This window comes from Chenopodium quinoa, unplaced genomic scaffold, assembly GCF_001683475.1.
Source record: "Chenopodium quinoa cultivar QQ74 unplaced genomic scaffold, ASM168347v1, whole genome shotgun sequence".
In the NCBI taxonomy this organism is placed as follows: Eukaryota; Viridiplantae; Streptophyta; class Magnoliopsida; order Caryophyllales; family Amaranthaceae; genus Chenopodium; species Chenopodium quinoa.
The window spans coordinates 121,139-140,263 of NW_018742798.1; positions in this window are offsets into that span (position 1 = coordinate 121,139).

Consider the following 19,125-nt stretch of genomic DNA (forward strand, 5'->3'; position numbering starts at 1 on the left):
ATATTTCAAGCATCTCAAGTATCAAAATAATCTCCATACCTTCAAGGCCGTCTACGACATTGGGATCAATATTGAAGACGACCTGGCGAAGTTAAAAGCTGCCAACAATAACTCCAACAGTGGCTGGAAAGGAAAGAAGAACGACAATCCTTCTTCTTCCAAAACCACCCACTCAAACAACGCTTGCAATTTTAATTAAGGTGAAGTCCTTGCTATGAACAATCAAGGACAAAAGAAACCATTTAGGAGAAACTTTACTCCTATTGGCATGAGTTATGACACCGCATTTGATCGATTAAATGCAAAAGGTCTTATAACTCCTATTGGACCATTTGGGGACCCACCAGTCGAAAAGAGGTCGGCTAATTGGAACCCCAATGCAAATTGTAAGTATCACCAAGGTAGGGGCCATCTCACCGAAAACTGTTGGAAGCTTAAGGAAGCTATCCAAGACTTAATCGATAACAACAAGCTACCATTGCCCCTGCCAGTAAGAAGCCAAGCATTTATAATGCACCTCTCGCTCATGCCTTGGCTATCTCTAATGAGGAAAGCGAGGTTGACCCCTTGTCTCTGATTAAACTTGTCAAAGAAATCCATGCCATTGAAGAAGACGAGGAGATATTCTTCGACGCCATGGATAGCCTTCTAAAACCGGCAAGTAAAGAAGACATACAATCGCTCACACTGTCTATGATGGAAGGATCGCATTTACTACGTGAAACTCTCAAAGCTATAAAGGAACTTCAAAAGAAATATGACAAGGTTCCACTCCCAAAAAATGAACCTAAGAGAGAATTCACACCCATGGGAATGACTTATGAGGCAAAAAGTTTTCCTTTACAAGTCACTGAAAAACCCAAGAAGACTAATAGAATTTACACTCCAATTGGGATCCCATATGCACAAATGTTCGAAATGCTCTCCGAGAGTGGCGAGATCAAACCTCTCGAACCGAGACCATTCGAATCATTGAAAAGGATAGATATATATTATTGTCAGTATCATCAATCAGGGGGTCACGCTGTCGAAAACTGTTATAAATTTAAGGATTTAATTCAGAAAAATGATTGATGAAAAGAAACTAGTCCAAGTTCCACAAGAGGACAATGCAACCATTAATGGAGTTTGGGACAGTGATGAAGAAGACGTCTATTTAAAAGACATAGTAGGATCTCCACCTTCAGTGTCGTAAGCCATGGATGACTTTTGGACTGAAGAAGACTCATCGATAGACGTCCTCACAAGATTCGGGAGAATGAAACCTCCCGTTTCAACATAACCTATGTCGACCACACAACAAGTTCCCATACCTATCATTGAAGACAATGATATTAAGCAGTTTAAGAAGACAAAAGTTGAGATGAACGTATGGAAACTTTTGGCGACATCTCGAGAACATAGGTTGGCTGTAATGAATGCCTTGGACAAAATAGGAATAGATTCTGACACTACTCCTGAGGGGTTAGCCAACTTCCTCACAAGTTATCTTCCTAGTCCAATCAATTTGATCACCTTTTCTGACAAGGATTTACCTCCAGAAGGTGACAAACATTACAAGGCATTAAACCTCACAGTAGTTTGCAAGAGAATGAATGTCCCTATGACGCTTGTAGACAATGGATCGGCCATCAACGTCTGTTCACTTAGAACTGCAAGGATGCTAGGCATAAGGGATGAAGATTTAACTCCGTCTACACAAGAAATAAGGGCCTACGACAACACTCGTCGTCAAGCTCTTGGTAAAATTACCATGAACGTAACGGCAGGAGCAATAGAACATGCTACTACTTTCCAAGTAGTAGACATTAAAGCTTCGTTCAATTTGCTGTTGGGGCGCCCTTGGCTTCATGACCTAAAGGCCGTCCCCTCATCTCTTCACCAACAAGTAAAAGCTGCAGTTGGGGGAATTCCTATCACCATCGATGCTTTGCCTATGAGGATCAAGTCTATAGAAAATCCAATCATTAATGTGGAGCACGACGAGGATGATGAAGACTTATGGGGATTTAACGAAGAGGTCTCCTTAATCCAGGAGGATTAAAGGACCCCTCTTTGCCATGACCCCCATTCCAACATGATTGTAAATGCTATTCTGAAGAAACAAGGACATTTTCCTAGGATGACCCTAGGAAAGAAGAAAGGAATAGCAAAATCACTGGAGTCACCTGGCCTCCCTAAGTTAGACACTTTCGGACTTGGTTTCGAACCGACTCGGAAAGATCTCAAGCGAGCCCAGGAAAAATCAAAGGCACGTAGAGACGCTCGCACTCAAAAGAAAGCAATCCTAATGGATCAGTACCCTCTTACACTTAATGGTCAATTTATAAAAGAAGGAGAGGACTATCCATGCCATGAATTTCCTGATCCATTTGTTGTAAACGGCATAAGGCAACCGGGATTTGAGATTTTCTTGGATGGTTACTTCATAGATGAAATCCCAACTCCTGTCCATAAGGAGAAAGCACCCCCATGCTTTGACTTTAACGTCGTGGGATTACTATTTGGGCGAGAAAAGAATGAGCCAACTTACAGAGAAGATAACTCCTCGCTCATTCAAACAGTCTTACAAAGCGAAAGCTTCGATCCCTCGAAGCTAATCACTCCAGTTGAAGGATCACTACAAGGGTGGCGCAAGACTATCAAGGTGACCACTCCAAGAGGAAGAAAAATATCCATCATGACAGGGCAAGGACCAATGTTTGAAGAGTCGTCAGAGTCTGAGTCGGAGTCTCTCTCTATAGAGTCTTCTAGGTCTTTAGTAGTAGCACCTTCCCCTCCTATTTCTTCTCCTAGAATAGTTAGTGATCAAGTCCCTGAGGACATATCACTCTTTAATGTAATGATCTCAGAGTATAATAATATTTCTTCTTCTCCTTATTTCTTGTGTTCTTCTCTAACCTAAGATGACGAGCATTGCTTAACTAACAATGAAAAAGACAAAGAAATTATTAAAGCAATGGAAACACTCGAAAAGAAAACACCGGTAATTGAAGAAACTGAAACGGTTGATATCTCAAATGATTCAACCAATAAAAGAGAAGTTAAAATCGGACTAACACTTAATGAACAAGAAAGAACTGATTTAACTAACTTACTTAAAGAATTTATCGATGTATTTGCTTGGTCATAAGAAGATATGCCAGGCATTAATAGAGAAATAGCTCAACACACTATATCACTAATTCCAGGAATGAAACCTCTAAAACAAAAGTTACGTCGAATGAAACCCGACATAGCTCTTAAAATAAAAGAAGAAGTCCAAAAACAAATAACTGCAGATTTCATCAAGGTATCCAAATACCCCGAATGGGTCACCAATGTCGTCCCATTTCCGAAAAAAGATGGAAGGGTAAGAATGTGTGTCGACTATCGATATCTAAATAAGGCAAGTCCAAAGGACGACTTCTCTTTACCACACATCGATATTCTGGTAGATAACACGGCAAATCATGCGCTTCTCTCATTCATTGATGGGTACGCAGGTTACAACCAGATTCTCATGGCAGAAGAAGACATGGAGAAAACAACTTTCATAACACCATGGGGCACTTACTACTGCACGGTAATGCCATTCGGGTTGAAAAACGCGGGTGCTACTTACCAACGTGCAGCAACTGCCTTACTCCATGACATGATGCATAAATAAGTCGAAGTATATGTCAACGACATGATTGTAAAAGCAAAAGACCGTCTAAGCCATCAAGTAGCCTTAAGGAAATTTTTCGAAAGGATAAGAAAATATAATATGAGGTTGAACCCATCTAAGTGTACTTTTGGAGTCACCTCATGCAAGCTTTTGGGTTATGTCATAAGCTCTAGAGGAATAGAGATAGACCCAACCAAAATCAAAGCAATCATGTCAATGCACCGCCCAAAACTGAGAAACAGATTCGAGGATTTATTGGTCGGTTGCAATACATAAGTAGGTTCATATCAAAATTGACGACAATATGTGAACCAATCTTCAAAAAGCTAAAGAAGAATGTACCAGTGATATGGGATGACGAGTGTCAAAAAGCCTTTGAAAAGATCAAAGCCTATCTCGCAAATCCTCCCGTATTAGCACCAGCACTTCCCGGAATACCTCTTAGGTTGTATTTGACGGTTACCAAAGAAACAATGGGAGCTATGCTAGCACAAGAAGTAGAAGGCAAAAAAACGCAATCTACTATCTAAGCAAGAAGATGCTCGAATACGAAACACGCTATACGCCACTTGAGAAGCTTTTCCTCGCCTTGGTGTGGGCCACAACCAAGTTAAGACATTACATTCTAGTGCATACCATCTTCGTAGTCTCCCGGTTAGATCCACTTAAGTATCTATTTGAGAAATCTACACTCAATGGACGCATATCGAGATGGATAGTCAATTTAGCCTAGTTTGATGTAAGGTTTATGCCGCAAAAAGCTATCAAAGGATCTGTGGTGTCAGAATTTCTAGTAGACTTTCCAATAGAAGACTCGACGCCAATACAAGACAATGAATTTCCAGATGAAGACTTAATGGTTACTGAAGATGATACTTGGACCTTGTATTTCGACGGAGCCTCAAACCAAAAGGGATGTGGCGTTGGAGTATTACTAGTATCACCTAAAGAAGAGCATGTACCAATCTCCATAAAGCTTGATTTCGACATTACCAACAATGCTGCTGAATATGAAGCATGCGTGGTAGGCCTTGTGTAGGGAATATTTCAAGCTTAAACCCCTATCTTGAACCCCAGTGTGATCATACACTAAAGTACGGTGGCTTTCAAAAGGGAAGAAGATAGAGCAAAAGAGTCGCCAACAAGTTTTAGGAACTTGTAAACCGTTCACAGGGTGAAGGTTACACCCCTTAACGATCCAAGAGATCGTCAACTCCATAAGGTCTAGAACCAAATAAGGGTTCGGGGATGAAGGTACAAATCCAACCTAAAAGAGATTGAACCTGCCCTAATAATAGGCCTCTACTTTATTCTGATCGTATTCATGTGCGCTTTTTAATTAACATGCAATCAATAGATTAACCCTAAATCTGTTTATCTATGTTGGTTGAATTTAATGCACAAATAAACTATTATTGGTGATCACTTGAATTATAATCATATTAACCCTAACAAGGTTATTAATTATCTTATTAAGCGTGATTACAAGTACCAATTCCCTTTCACATGCAATAAAGGGTGTGATCAAGCAATAACAATAAAAATCAAGCAACAATATTAATCATAATAATAATAATCATAAATATCATGACAATAAAATTATAATCACAATAATAATCATCATAAATAAAATAATCATCATCAAAATAATAATAATAATAATAATATTCATAATCATCATAAATTATAACAATTATAATCATAATCATGTTCATGTTAATATTAAAGCATAATAATAGCAAGATCCTAGGCATGATACTAACAAGATTAATAACAAACCCTAGCATGTCACTAAACAATAAAAATCAAATCTTTAGCCCTAACATGATACTAACAATCATAAATATTAGGAAGAACATAAAAGGCATCATACTTTTAATCATACTTAATATTAAAGTTACCCTAGACATGATACTAGGAATTTATTATTGTCACCCTAAACATCAAATTAAGGAAAATATCCTAACATGATACTAGGAATCAAAATAACAATCTAAGCATGATTTGTATAATATCAATTAAACCATTAAAGTACTTACTTGGATGCCTCATACCTCTTTCTAATAACAAAATACACACATTAGTAACTTTAAGGAAAATAATAAAAACAACAATCAAATTAAATAATTGAAAGAGAGATTTGGGACCAAACCCTCAGAAATTAAACCTTTCACGTCTAGGGCGAAGGCAACTTCGAATATGGCTAGGTGTTTCTAAGTCTTGCGAATGCGGAATTTTGTATTTGAGAAAAGGCTAATTTAGAAAAAGAGAGAGAGAGAGAAAATAATCAAGAAAATCTTGATAAGAGTTGGTGAATGAAAACGGAGTTTTTAATACGATATTTATAGAGAAAATCAGCCAAAAAGATAAAATATCAAAACAGAGCACTTGGCGCACGCAAAACAGAGCTGGCGCCAGCACCAGCTAATTGGCGTCTGGCGCCAATGGCTAGCACCAGGCGCCAATGGCTGGCGCCGGGCGCCAGGCCTGGTTCCAGGCGCTGATTTCAGAAATTTACGCGTTTTTGTTTTTATCATATCTTTTGATCCAGAAGTCCAAATAAGGCATATAATATGTCGTTGGAAAGCTCTTAAAGTCTACTTTCCAACCCAATTAAAATCAGATTGAAATACTTTGTAGATAATAAGATATGGCTAAAATAGTGGAAGAGTGTTAGTTTTGGATAAAGTTTCGTGTCTCATTCATATCTTTTTCGTTATAACTCGGATTTAATATTATAATATATCATTGGAAAGATAATTTCAAGATCTATCCAAACATATAAAATTTGGATAAATATTATGAGTTACGAAAATAAAATATCAATATATTTCACTTCGTACAAAACAAGGATTCTAAAAAAAAGTAGTTTTATTCAATTCCAAACTCTTTAAAACATAATTATCAATCCTAACTCCATTAGGATTTAAAAGAACCTTCTAGAATATTCTAAAAGACTATAATCAATCCTAATAGCTTTAGGAATGATAATTAATAATAGGCCCTCCTCTAGATCATTGAGCCGCATATAAAAACCAAATCGGGCCCAGTTTAGTATTTTGGCCATAACTTCCTCGATATTCATCGGAATTGGGATTATAATATATCGTTGGAAAGGTCTTTTAAAACCCCATCAACTACACCATTATTGGATCCTTATCATGGACCAACCAAACTGGATTGACTATTTTCTTAAAATAAGTTTTCAAAAACAGAGAGAAAAATTAAAACTATCCGCAACACTAAACTTTCCACACTTTCACTTCATTCGATTATGATTCGACGTGAAAGGTACTCATCTGGAAACTCTTACCGATCAGTTAGAGAAGGTAGAAAACACATATCTACCTGGGGAAGAAAATCAATTTGTTAATGCCTTGGCAAGACTAGCCTCAATGGTTTGGATTCCCATGGAAATCGAGCAAATGCCTCTAACTATAGAGAAAAGGCACAAACCAGCATACATCCAGGCTATAGAAGACGACGAAGTAGTCCAAGACAAAGAAGAAGAAGAAGAAGAAGAAGAAGAAGAAGAAGAAGAAGAAGAAGAAGAAGAAGAAGAAGAAGAAGAAGAAGAAGAAGAAGAAGAAGAAGAAGAAAGAAGAAGAAGAAGAAGAAGAAGAAGAAGAAGAAGAAGAAGAAAGAAGAAGAAGAAGAAGAAGAAGAAGAAGAAGAAGAAGAAGAAGAAGAAGAAGAAGAAGAAGAAGAAGAAGAAGAACTGTGGTACACGGATATACTCAATTATGTCACCAAAGGAGAATACCCTCCCCACGCTGACAAAAGAGCAAAACGAGCACTAAGACTCTTGGCTTCCCAATATGTACTCATAGACAACGAGCTACATAAAAAGGTACCTAAGGGTCGAGCTCTCTTATGTGTAGGAAAAAAGGATGCACAAAGAGCAATGAGAATACTTCATGAAGGAATCTGTGGCACGCACATAAATGGCAAAATGTTAGTCCAAAAAATAATGCGAGAAGGATATTATTGGACTACAATGAATAGGGATTGCCGTCAATATGTAAAAAGATGCCCTAAATGCCAAATCTATGCCAATTTACAACATGTTCTTCCATCCTTGCTCTACACCTACACATCGCCATGGCCATTCTCTACATGGGGAATTGACATCATCGGCAAACTCACTCCCCCAGGAACAGGAGCCAACGAATATGTACTAGTAGCACGCAATTGATTACTTCACAAAGTGGGTCGAAGCGCAATCATACGCTAAACTCACTTCAAAACATGTAGCACTTTTTATCGAGAAAAATATTATTTGTCGATACGGAGTCCCACATGAAATGATAAGTGACAATGGAACTCACTTTCAAGCCGAATGTGAAGAATTGTTAAAAAAATATGGCATTCAACATCATCATTCTTCCCCTTACAGACCTCAAGCAAATGGAAAATTTAAAGACTATCATCGAGAAAATGACGAAAAATTAAAAGGATTGTTCAGACAAACTTCACTTCGCATTGTGGGGTTACCGCACGTCAATCCGTACATCAACAGGAAATACGCCATTTTCCTTAGTTTATGGAATGGATGTCGTACAACCTGTCGAACTAGAAATTCCATCTCTACGCATCGCGTTAGAGAGTAAACTCGATGAAGTTGAATGGACTAGGGCAAGATATGAAGAATTAATTCTACTCGATAAAAAACGACTAGAAGCTCTACATCACACTCAGTATTATCAAACTCGTATGGCTAGGAATTTTAATAAGAAGGTCAAGACAAGGAACATCAAAGTAGGAGACTTGGTGTTAAAAGCATTAAGGAAAAATGTTTTAGATCCAAGGGGAAAATTTAGACCTAATTGGTCTAGACCCTACATTGTCAAAACAATCCTGTCAGGAGGTGCAGTAAAACTAACTGATATGGATGGCAATGAGTTCTCGAACATGACAAATCTTGACCAACTTAAGAAGTACTACCCATAATTACATGAGTAGAATACTCAAGAGAGCTACGTTTGGCCTAATTCCGTAAGAAAGGATACGTAGGCAACCCTTTACGGGTGCAGCCACTTTTTTTTTTAACAATCTCGCGCCCTCAGAATTAATTAAAAATTCGACAGAAGATCGGCAAAATATCGGCGTCGCAGAAAAAATTCTGGCGCCAGCCGAAGACCATCAGCGCTAGCGGACGGCACCATCGCCTGGCCGGCGCCAGTCGCGGATAGGTGGCGCCAATTCACAGTTTAAATTCTGGGAATATTTCGGTGTTTTTCGAAAAAATTTCGACTTCCGTACTCGAAGAATTTATGGAAAATTAATCTTTTTCGGTTTTCATTGCTTTAATAAATAAATTTAAAGTAAAGAATTAATTAAAAGCATAAATTTCATTAATAAAATAAAATTACATTATTGATGGAATTTTAATAAAGCAGAAATAAATTAACTTTAAATAAAAAATATTAACTAAGTCTAATAATTGGAAATTAAGCAATGCTCCTAATCTTCCTTTTCTTTCCTAGCCCTTTTCCAATTTTTGTCTGTCTCCTCCTCCTCATCCATAATCGTAGCTAGTAAACATCCTTTAGAGGACCTACAATCAATCTTAGGGTAGATAGTTTCCCCTTCAGCTAGGACTCCATGCTTCTTTTCTACCCAAGCTTTTTTCTCTGTGATGTCAGCTTTCCTTTTTCCCTTATCTTTAGTAGTACTTTTTTTCCTAGGCATTGCAGGTGTCTTGAATACAATTCTTTCACCTAAGCGTTCCCTAACAGGAACCACCTTGTCACCTAGACGACTCTTCACATCAGTTTTACCCTGATTTTTCTTCGAGTCCTTTGAAGGTTTCTTCAGCATCCACTTCTTCACATCATTGGGCAAGGAAGGAGGAACCTTTTGGGTAATTACTTCCCATAAAGGTCTAGCACTCCAATAAGCGTCAAATCTGTCTACCTGGGAGATAGGGAACTCGTAGGGAGGACGAAGATCTTTGGAAGGAATATTCTGAAGTAAGTCGTATTGTCTTTTTACCCTGCAGGGATAGTAATAAGTCATACGGGACAAACTTGGAAGACGGCAGAAAGGTTGCTTGTTGACACCAAGCATCCTTTCTATTTTCCACCACGGGATGACCCACTTGATAGCAAAATTGCGAGATTCGAAGACCCTTTTCCATTCGTGACTCTACATTTTAGAGAAGCGTTTCTTCCTCCTCACGAAATAATTCGGAGTGTACTTCTCAATGTTGTCCGGAGGGCTAATTAATTCTAGCCTTTCCATTAGCCACATCTGTAAAAAAAAATTGCTATGCAAAAAAATTGTTATTACTATACAAAAATATATTTTTTTGATTTCTGTAATTAAAAATATTATTTTTCTACCTGTAATAAAATTGGAGAACCTCGAAAAGGTGCTTTTGGGTTCATTTTCAATTCATCAAGACTAATCATAGTCTCTCCAACTATCAATGGCATTGGATTTCTCCCTGATTCAATTTGTTCTAGTACGGTGGTTATAATTGATTGACCCTCATTATTTTTACCACTAGTAAGAAAAAATTGATTAAGCATACAAAATAAGAAAGCCCTTCTTCTATATATATGAAAAGATTCTGAGTAAGGTTTATCAAAATAATAGCGAGCAAATTCTTTCAAATTAACTATGTTGCTATCTACTATTTTTAATAGATCCCTTTCTTTTAAATTGAAGAAGCGTTCAAAATCCTTGTAATAATATGCATCTATTCTGGGGATTACTATGAGGTCTATTGTAGGGAAACCTAAAATAGCACCAAATTCTTCCGGCAAAGGGCTAATTTCATCATACCCTATTCTAAAGCAATGAGTATCAACATCCCAATATTCTAGAGCGGTATGAATAAAATCTAAGTCAAGATCTACCCCTTTGATACCATAAATTCCCCCCAAGTGGAACACATCTAATTCTTTTCTTTCTTTGGCATTAAGAGACCTACACCATTCATGGGTGTATTGGGTAAAAGTTTTGGTGACTAGAGACATGATATTATTTTTTCTAAAGCTAAGAATTATTTTATTTGCTGAAATTATGAAAAGAATCGGCTGGGCAGGGGGCTATTTATGCACAAAATCGGAGCAGTTTTAATCTGGGAAGGATACGGAGTCAACGCTATTTGGCGCTAGACGCTGCTATTGGCGCTAGACGCCAAAGCTTGGAGCCAAATGCTAAGTGTAGCGCCTGGCGCTACACCAATACGCGTGGCGCCAGCTGGCGCCAATTTTCCTCGTCGTACGCGCTTTCTAAAACCGCGTTTTTACCTTAATTCGAGTCTACTAATGACTTTACGGCTTCCTTATCTTTTTCAAAACATCTTTTTATTCTTTTTTTAATTAATATAGCTATTATATTAATTATATTTTTCTTTTTTGGATTTTATTTAGGTTAATTTCCAAGTTTTTATAAACCCAAGTTTTAATTTACCTTTTCCTTTTTTCATTTTTTCTTTTTGGGGGAGAAAGACGGATACCCTCCATCAATAATAAAAATGACGGAATTTTTGCGCAAAATTACTTGTCACACTTTCTTGCACACACAAACATGCACATAATATTGATAATAATAAAAAATGAAAAAACATGATAAATAAAATAAACTCATAATAGTAGGTATATACAAAATATGTCTAAAAATGAGTCTAACTAAAAGGCAAAGTTCTATACAAAGTCAAATAAATAATAAAAAGCACAGGTACAAACTACGGTGCCGGGGGAGGTAAACCCATCATCGCATAAAACTCCACCGTACAAGGAGTAACCTCTCCACCTACTCCAGTCTCTGTAGGAGGAGTAAAACTCAACGTGGGACCAGTCATCCCAAGATCAACCTGAGGCTGAGGCTGCGGAGGCTGCTGCGATGACGAGTCAACCTCGTACATCCCACCGCCACTAAGAGCCGAGGTAGCCTCTCCTTGACCTACCGGCGCAGCATGAGCACCCTCAGAGAAGGAACCCGAGCCCTCTACCACATCAGTACGGGCAGCCTTAGAACGACCGCCTCTACCTCCCGAAGTAGTGCGGCGACGCCTCGAACTAGACCTCGTCGGATCCCTCCGCACCTTAGGTCTCGTGCGGGTACGAGAAGGAATGGGCTGACCATGCAAAAGGAATTAAAATCAGAAACAAGGCAAAATCGAAGCGATAGTGCAAAAACATATGAAATAAAGACTACCTCCTGAACGGCATCGTCCCGACGGCAAGTAGCCACGTTCCTCATCCGGACAAGCTAGCTCCGGAAGGCATCTATACACCGTGCCATCGCCGAAACCACCTCGCGCGAGAACTGTCAAAGAAATAAGTCAGTAAACATGCATAATATATATGGACAAAAGTTGCAAATAAATAAGCTTACCCGGGTTTGATGGCGAGGAATCGACCGCTCCACGAAGCGCTCGTCCTCAAGAGCCGGAGGAATCATCTCCTCAATCTGCCCATATGTCCCCTGGTAATGGATAGACATACGGCGTGGAACGGACTCAGCAGCATCGTCCTGATAAAGCAAAAACAAAGTCAATGAAGCGTCACTTGGAGCTACTTAACGAAAGGTAAAGCTGAAAAATCGTACCGCCACAACCTGAGCCGGTACAGGAACTGGATCTAACAACGGTAGTAGCTCCTCCGCATAGCATCGCCCAAGGATCATGTAAGATCGCCAAGGGGTACCAGCTCCCTCTGACAGGCTCAACAACCTCGCGGCGTTAAACATGTGACGTGGTGGAGGAGCAGGCTCGACAAAGTTATCGGAGAAATGCTGTCTAGCAACCCTCTCTCCAAGGTATGCAGTCGCTCCATAAGTCCCCAAAAAATAGCGACGCTCAGCGGAATATTGTGTGGCTAACCCAGGGACTGCCAGGCCGACCCACGGCCGGTATAGCACCTCAGGCTCCTGCAAAGAACATCAATAAGGCGAGAATCTATCTAAAGCATCACAAAATGGCAAATAAGAAGAGAATCATACCGCGATGATCCTGTCTCGGACATACGCAGTGGACATCCCCACACGGAAGCTGCCCCTGGAAGCACTGACTGGAAACCTGCGCAGCGATGGTCTCGCCGGTGCAGTAGAAGGGAAGTACTGGTAGAACCAGATCTACAAGGGGTTAAAATTATCAGCAAGTTCTAGCTAAAATGTAGAGCTAAACTTTATAGGGAATAATGTTTACCTCTACGACCCTCCAAAAGCTGGACAGAGCAACATTCGTCCCAAAGGACCGTTGTCGACACGAATCCCTCAACGCTCGAATGAAGTCAGCATAGGCCAAGCTGGCCCAGTCGTAAGTCCCGATCCGATGTAGATCGCGGACGGCAGGAAGGTAGTAAAGCAGCGCCCTACTACCCTTGTCAGGGGAGAACGTCCCTGACAACAAAATAAGCGCAAAGATGCGCACTCGCTGCTCTCGGGTGGTCGTACCATCGTCAAAAGCCGCTGCCAGAGTCGAACGGCGAATCCCCCTATCGCTAAACTGAGACGACTCTACCTCAGCTCGAGCCCGAATGGTAATCGGCCCCAACAGCTCCTCGACCTCAGGGTAAAAGACGTCGATCCCGCTGTCGAACGGCAGTGGCACGGAGCTAAACTCCAGTCCTGTGATGAGACTGAAGTCGGTAGGAGTGACCATCATCTCACCCCAAGAAAAGTGGAAAGTGTTGGTGGTGTCCCAAAAGAACTCCACCAGAGCACGAACTACATGGTGACCCCCGCTGGAGGCAACCATTGCCTCGGAGGTCTCGTACAGCGCAGCAAGACCGCAAGACTCCCATAGGAGTCTCCTCTCGACATCTCTGGCAATGTACATCTTGTATAGATCGCCCTAACCGTCACAGCCGGAGCCATGACAGCACGTCCTCCCAACGGTGATACCCCGTCTCACCCTCTCAGAAATGTGGTGGACGGGGGAAAAGAACAAGGTCCGCTCATCCCACTCAGGAGTCGATCAAGCGAAGTGGACGGCTCGGCATCGTCCTCCACGGGCTCGTGCTCCCGTCGAATGTCTCGGGACCGTGAACCGGAACCTCGTTGTCTAGCCATACTACATTGTGCAGAATTATCATAAATCAAGGTTCTACAGTATCTAAGGTTCGCCTAGCCGCATGATACTATATTCGCAAAAAAAAACAGAGTACGTAGTACTAAATCAGAGCACAAATTCAAATTGAGCATAACGGCATTTTTCAAGCAATCAAACAATTTCTTGCAATAATATAGTAATTATTGTGACAAATTGGATAAGAATTGATAGCAAAAATATCAAGAGCGGGCCACATTGTATTCCCGACCTCAAGAGGTCCAACAATGGCAATTCGTTCATTTCTTCACCAAATTGAGTCAAACAAGTCTCAAATTACTCCCAAGGAAACATATAAACATAATCAAGCAATTTCATGGCATAAAATTTGACAAACAAAGAGAATTGAGCATTCTAAGTTTCGAATTTTCATGAAATTCGAAAATAAACACATGCAAAATTCATAAAAACCGGTTTGAGTTCAAAGAAAACTTACATAGATCGGGAAAATGGATGAAATAAGCTTTGATTTGCAACAAATTTGAGTGAATTTGGTTGAGAAACGGGCAAGAACGAAGCAACTGAATTTTTGGAAATTTTCGAGCAAAAACGCGACGAGCAGCAATGAAAATGAAGAAGAAAGGGGTATTTAAGGAATACCCTATTCTGGCGCCAAGCGCTAGACCTTGGCATCAAAAGATAGGCTTGGCGCCTGTCGCCAATCCCAGCGTCTGACGCTACAGCCAGTTATGTGGCGCTAATGTTTTTCAGTGGCGCCAGAATGTTCAGCCACTCAGTGAGGTTGTTCTAATTTTTTTGCAATATATTTTGGGTTCCTTGGTATTCCAGTTAGCCCCTCTAAGTAATTTGACACGATTTTTAGTAATCGGCTTGATTGCACAAAGTGATCGACCTGATGAAAGATCGTCTCACTTAGCTTAAAGCGCCTAAGCATTGGCTCATTAGCAAAAGGCACCGACATAGTGGTCCATTCGCAAAAGGCACCGACATACAGGTTCAAAAGCAACAAAAGCGCCGACGTACAGGCATAGCGAAAGCAAAGTTCAAGCGAGCTTTTAAAGATCGACAAGCAGAGATCTTCGGTAATTTCTTTGGAAAATTATCGCAACAAATGAGGATAGCTTCAAGCGAGGATATCTTCGACGGCATTCCCTAGATTGTGGAGAGTTGTCACAAATAACTGAAGGTGATTTCAAGTGAATTTGTCTTCGACCATGTTCCCTTAGACGTGGAAGATGGTCACATAGCGGGAGAGGATTGTTTCAAGCGAGGCAATCTTCGATAGTATTCCCTTGGACGTGGAATATTATTAAAGCGGAAGAGGATCGTTTCAAGCGAAGCAGTCTTCAATATTGGAAGCAGTTACAAGCGTAGCAGTTTTCAAGCGGGATGGCATTCTCTTGGCAGGAGGTCATCAAAACAGCGGCAATGCGGTAGCAAATCGGTTACTTTCAGAGACGTGTGCTCGACGGTGCAAGATACGCATTTCTTAACACTTTTATCTATTTAACTAACGCTAGTTTTGCAGGTATCGGCGTTACACAAGTGACTTAGAATCGCATAACGTTTTGAATCATTCTCCGTCCCTATCGATACTTTGACTTTTGTTTTCGAAACTTGCGTTTCTCCAAACTCAGTCAAAGTGGGGGCTTCTGTAGACACCCATTTGTGTCTCCCCAAAATCAAACCCGGTGATGAGTACCTTTCACGTCAAATCATAATCGAATGATGTGAAAGTGTGGAAAGTTTAGTGTTGCAGATAGTTTTAATTTCTTTTCTCTTCTCTCTGTTTTTGAAAACTTATTTTAAGAAAACAGCCAATCCAGTTTGGTTGGTCCATGATATTGGTCCAATAGTAGTGTAGTTGGATGGGGCTTGACAAGATCTTTCCAACGATATATTATAAGCCCAATTCTGATGAATATTGAGGAAGTTATGGCCAATTTACTGAACTGGGCCTGGTTTGAACCTTATATGCGGCCCAATGATCTAGGGGAGGGCCTAATATAGATTTATCATTACTAATGCAATTAGCAATGGTTTTAGTCTTCTAGATTCTTCTAGAAGGTTCTTTTCATTCCTAATTCAATTAGCATTGATAAATGGACTTTTGTTGACTTTTTAGAATTTTAATTAGAATCAAAGAACATATTTTGAGGAAAATACGATTTTATCTCCTGTACGGCAATTTTTATCTGATTTTAAGAAAACGCGTGGATTTCTGAGTCAGCGCCAAACGCTAGCTGTAGCGCCTAACGCTATGATAGGCGCCTGGCGCTAGACTTGGCGCCTAGCGCCAATCTTAGCGTCTGGCGCTAAGGTCAGCGTTTGGCGCCAACTCGGTTTTTTGCGTCAGAACTCTGTTTTTGATATTTTATCTTTTGGCTGATTTTCTTTATAAATAACGTCGTAAAAACACCGTTTTGATCATCAACATTCATCCACAATCACCTACAATCATCGATTCTCTCTATTTTCACCAACTCTCATCAAGATTTTCTTGATTACTCTCTCTCTCTATCTTTTCTAAACTAGCTTCTCTCAAATACAAAATTCCGCATTCATTAGATCTAGACACACCAAGCCATATTCGAAGTTGCCTTCGCCTAGACGTGACAGGTTTAATTTCTGAGGGTTTGGTCCCAAAATCTCTCTTTCAATTATTTAATTTAATTATTGTTTTATTTATTATTTTCCTTGAAGTTACTAACGTGTGTATTTTGTTATTAGAAAGAGGTACGAGGCATCAAAGTAAGTGCTTTAATGGTTTTTATTGATATTATTATATTATTATGATATTCCTAGTATCATGTTTAGGGTAAAGAATAAGTTCCTTAAATTAAATATGATTGTTACGATGCCTTTTATGTTCTTCCTAATATTTATGATTGTTAGTATCATGTTAGGGTTAAATATTTGATTTTTATTGCTTAGTGACATGTTAGGGTTTGTTATTAATCTTGTTAGTATCATGCCTAGGATCTTGCTATTACTATGCTTTAACATGATTATCATGATTATTTTTATGATTTATGACTATAATTATTATTTTGTTTATTATTTTTATTATTATGTTGCTTGTTATTCATTGTTATTGCTTGATCACGCCTTTTTATGCATGTTTAAAGGGAATTTGTACTTGTAATCACGCTTAATAAGATAATTAATAATCTTGTTTAGGGTTAATTTGATTATAATTTAAGTGATCGCCAATAATATATTTATTTGTGCATTAATACTCAACCAACATAGATAAACAGGTTTAGGGTTAATCCTATTGCTTGTATGTTAATCAGAAAGCGCACATGAATACGATCAGAATAAAGTAGAGGCCTATTATCAGGGCAGGTTCAATCTCTTTTAGGTTGGATTTGTACCTTCATCCCCGAACCCTATTTGGTTGAAGACCTTATAGAGTTGACGATCTCTTGGATCGTTAAGGGGTGTAACCTTCACCTCGTGAACGGTTTACAAGTTCCTAAAAAACTTGTTGGCGACTCTTTTGCTCTATCTTCTTTCCCTTTGGACGCCACCGTACTTTAGTGTATGATCACAGTGGGGTTCAAGCTAGGGGATTAATGCTTGAAATATTCCCTACAATACTCTCAATAGTTGTGGTCTGAATTCCTTTTTTTGTCTTTTTTGCACGTGATGAAACCATATCTGACAAAAAGGTGGGCTCCACCCCACCCTTTTTTTTACTCTTCTTATATATCTCTTCCATGTACATTTTGTACTTTCTCCGTTTCTTTTTAGTTGCTACATTTTCCTATTTTAGAAATTCTTGCAACATTTTCCAATTTTGACATTTCTTTCTATTATTTTTTCCTCTACCCACATAAGTCCCTTTTATTTTTCTCTCTTTCTCTATCCCCTTAAGAATTTGTCTAGGAGATCATGAAAAAAAGTTTAGCGACTAAAAAAACGAATGAAGTATATAACTTATGTGTGAGACATCGAGAAAATGTAGGATTTAACGGAAAAATTTATGTTAATAATCTCAACTTTAATCGATTCACTTTTAATAATCCCAACTTTGATTATCATCTATTAATCCGAACTTTCATACCTATTTGCTTTTAATGGGCCCTGACAGGTAATAACCAGTTTAATAAGTAAACTTTCCACATGTTCCTCCCTTATTGGTTTAATTTATTTTTTCTTTGAAGTTTTTTCTCTACTCAACCTCCTTTAACTTTTCAACCTCCTTTTCTTCTAGGGCTGTCATGGTGCATCCCTTTCGACCACCACAAATTGCCCACCCTTACTCCTACCCCTACCCCTTCCTTTTCATCTCCTCCTTTTTCCCCATATACACCATAGTCGGAGAAGAGCACACGTACTTTAATCTCTCAACTCTCTTCGTTGTGGACCCTCTAATTATGAGCGTCATTTATGGCGCTCAATAGAGCAATTTTCGATTCCTTTTTCTATAATTTTTCGTTTTATTTTCTTATAATCTTTCTAGTTTTCTCTTATTTTCCGTCTTTATAGCTCATTGTGGTTTTCCGTTCACTTTTATGAGTTTTCCATGATTTTTGTTCTTAATTAGCTAATTTAGTTTAATTTATATTCTTTTTTCTTTCTCTCTTACTTTTATTTGATTTCTTGCAAGTGAAGTTTTGAAATCTTGTTTGCCACTCTCTTACGGATGTTTTCTCTTTGATTTTAGGTTCGGAGTGCGCAAATATTTGAAGATTAAAAGGATGCCCTCCTTCGGGCATCACCTCAAGAGCGTCGACGAGGAGCATGCTTTTGAGCGCTAGAATTAAAGCAAGAGGCCGAATGCACAACCATCACTATGGTGCGTAAGCACAGCAGTGTGCATGACTGACACACCATATGGTGCGCGCGCGCACACCCACTTGTGCGTGCACACCATGGCTCTCCGTCCCTTTTGTTTTTCTTTGCTATATATACTACGACCTGTCTAATTTTGAACAACTTTAGACTATCTTAGAATTTCTCTCTCATATTTTAGCTTAAGTTGAGAGCTTCTCTCTCTAGATCTAGGGTTAGTTTAGGAGTAGTTTTAGAGAGAGAAAGTAAGGGATTTTAATGGTTATTTGAGAGATTGAAGATTCAAGATGACAATTGTATTGAAGATCTCCATTATCAATCAATGAGGATTTCTCACTCTCTCTCCTCTTTATTGCTTTATTTAATTTCATGTTTGTTTGGTTTAATTTTGATGTTTGATTCTTGATTAGTGTAATTGTTCTTGATATTTTGTTGATTCTTGATTTCTTTAGTTGATTGTCGATAGATGATTATTCTTGAGTAGTTGTTTGACTAGGAATTGGGTGACACTTGTATGATTGATTGACTGTGATTAATTTGGGAATTGTGTTGATTGATTGTTGAGATTAAAGTAATTAATGAAGATTTGCATGTGTGTAATACGATTAGGCCTTGAGAATTATGCTAGATTGCATTGTATTGCTAATGACAC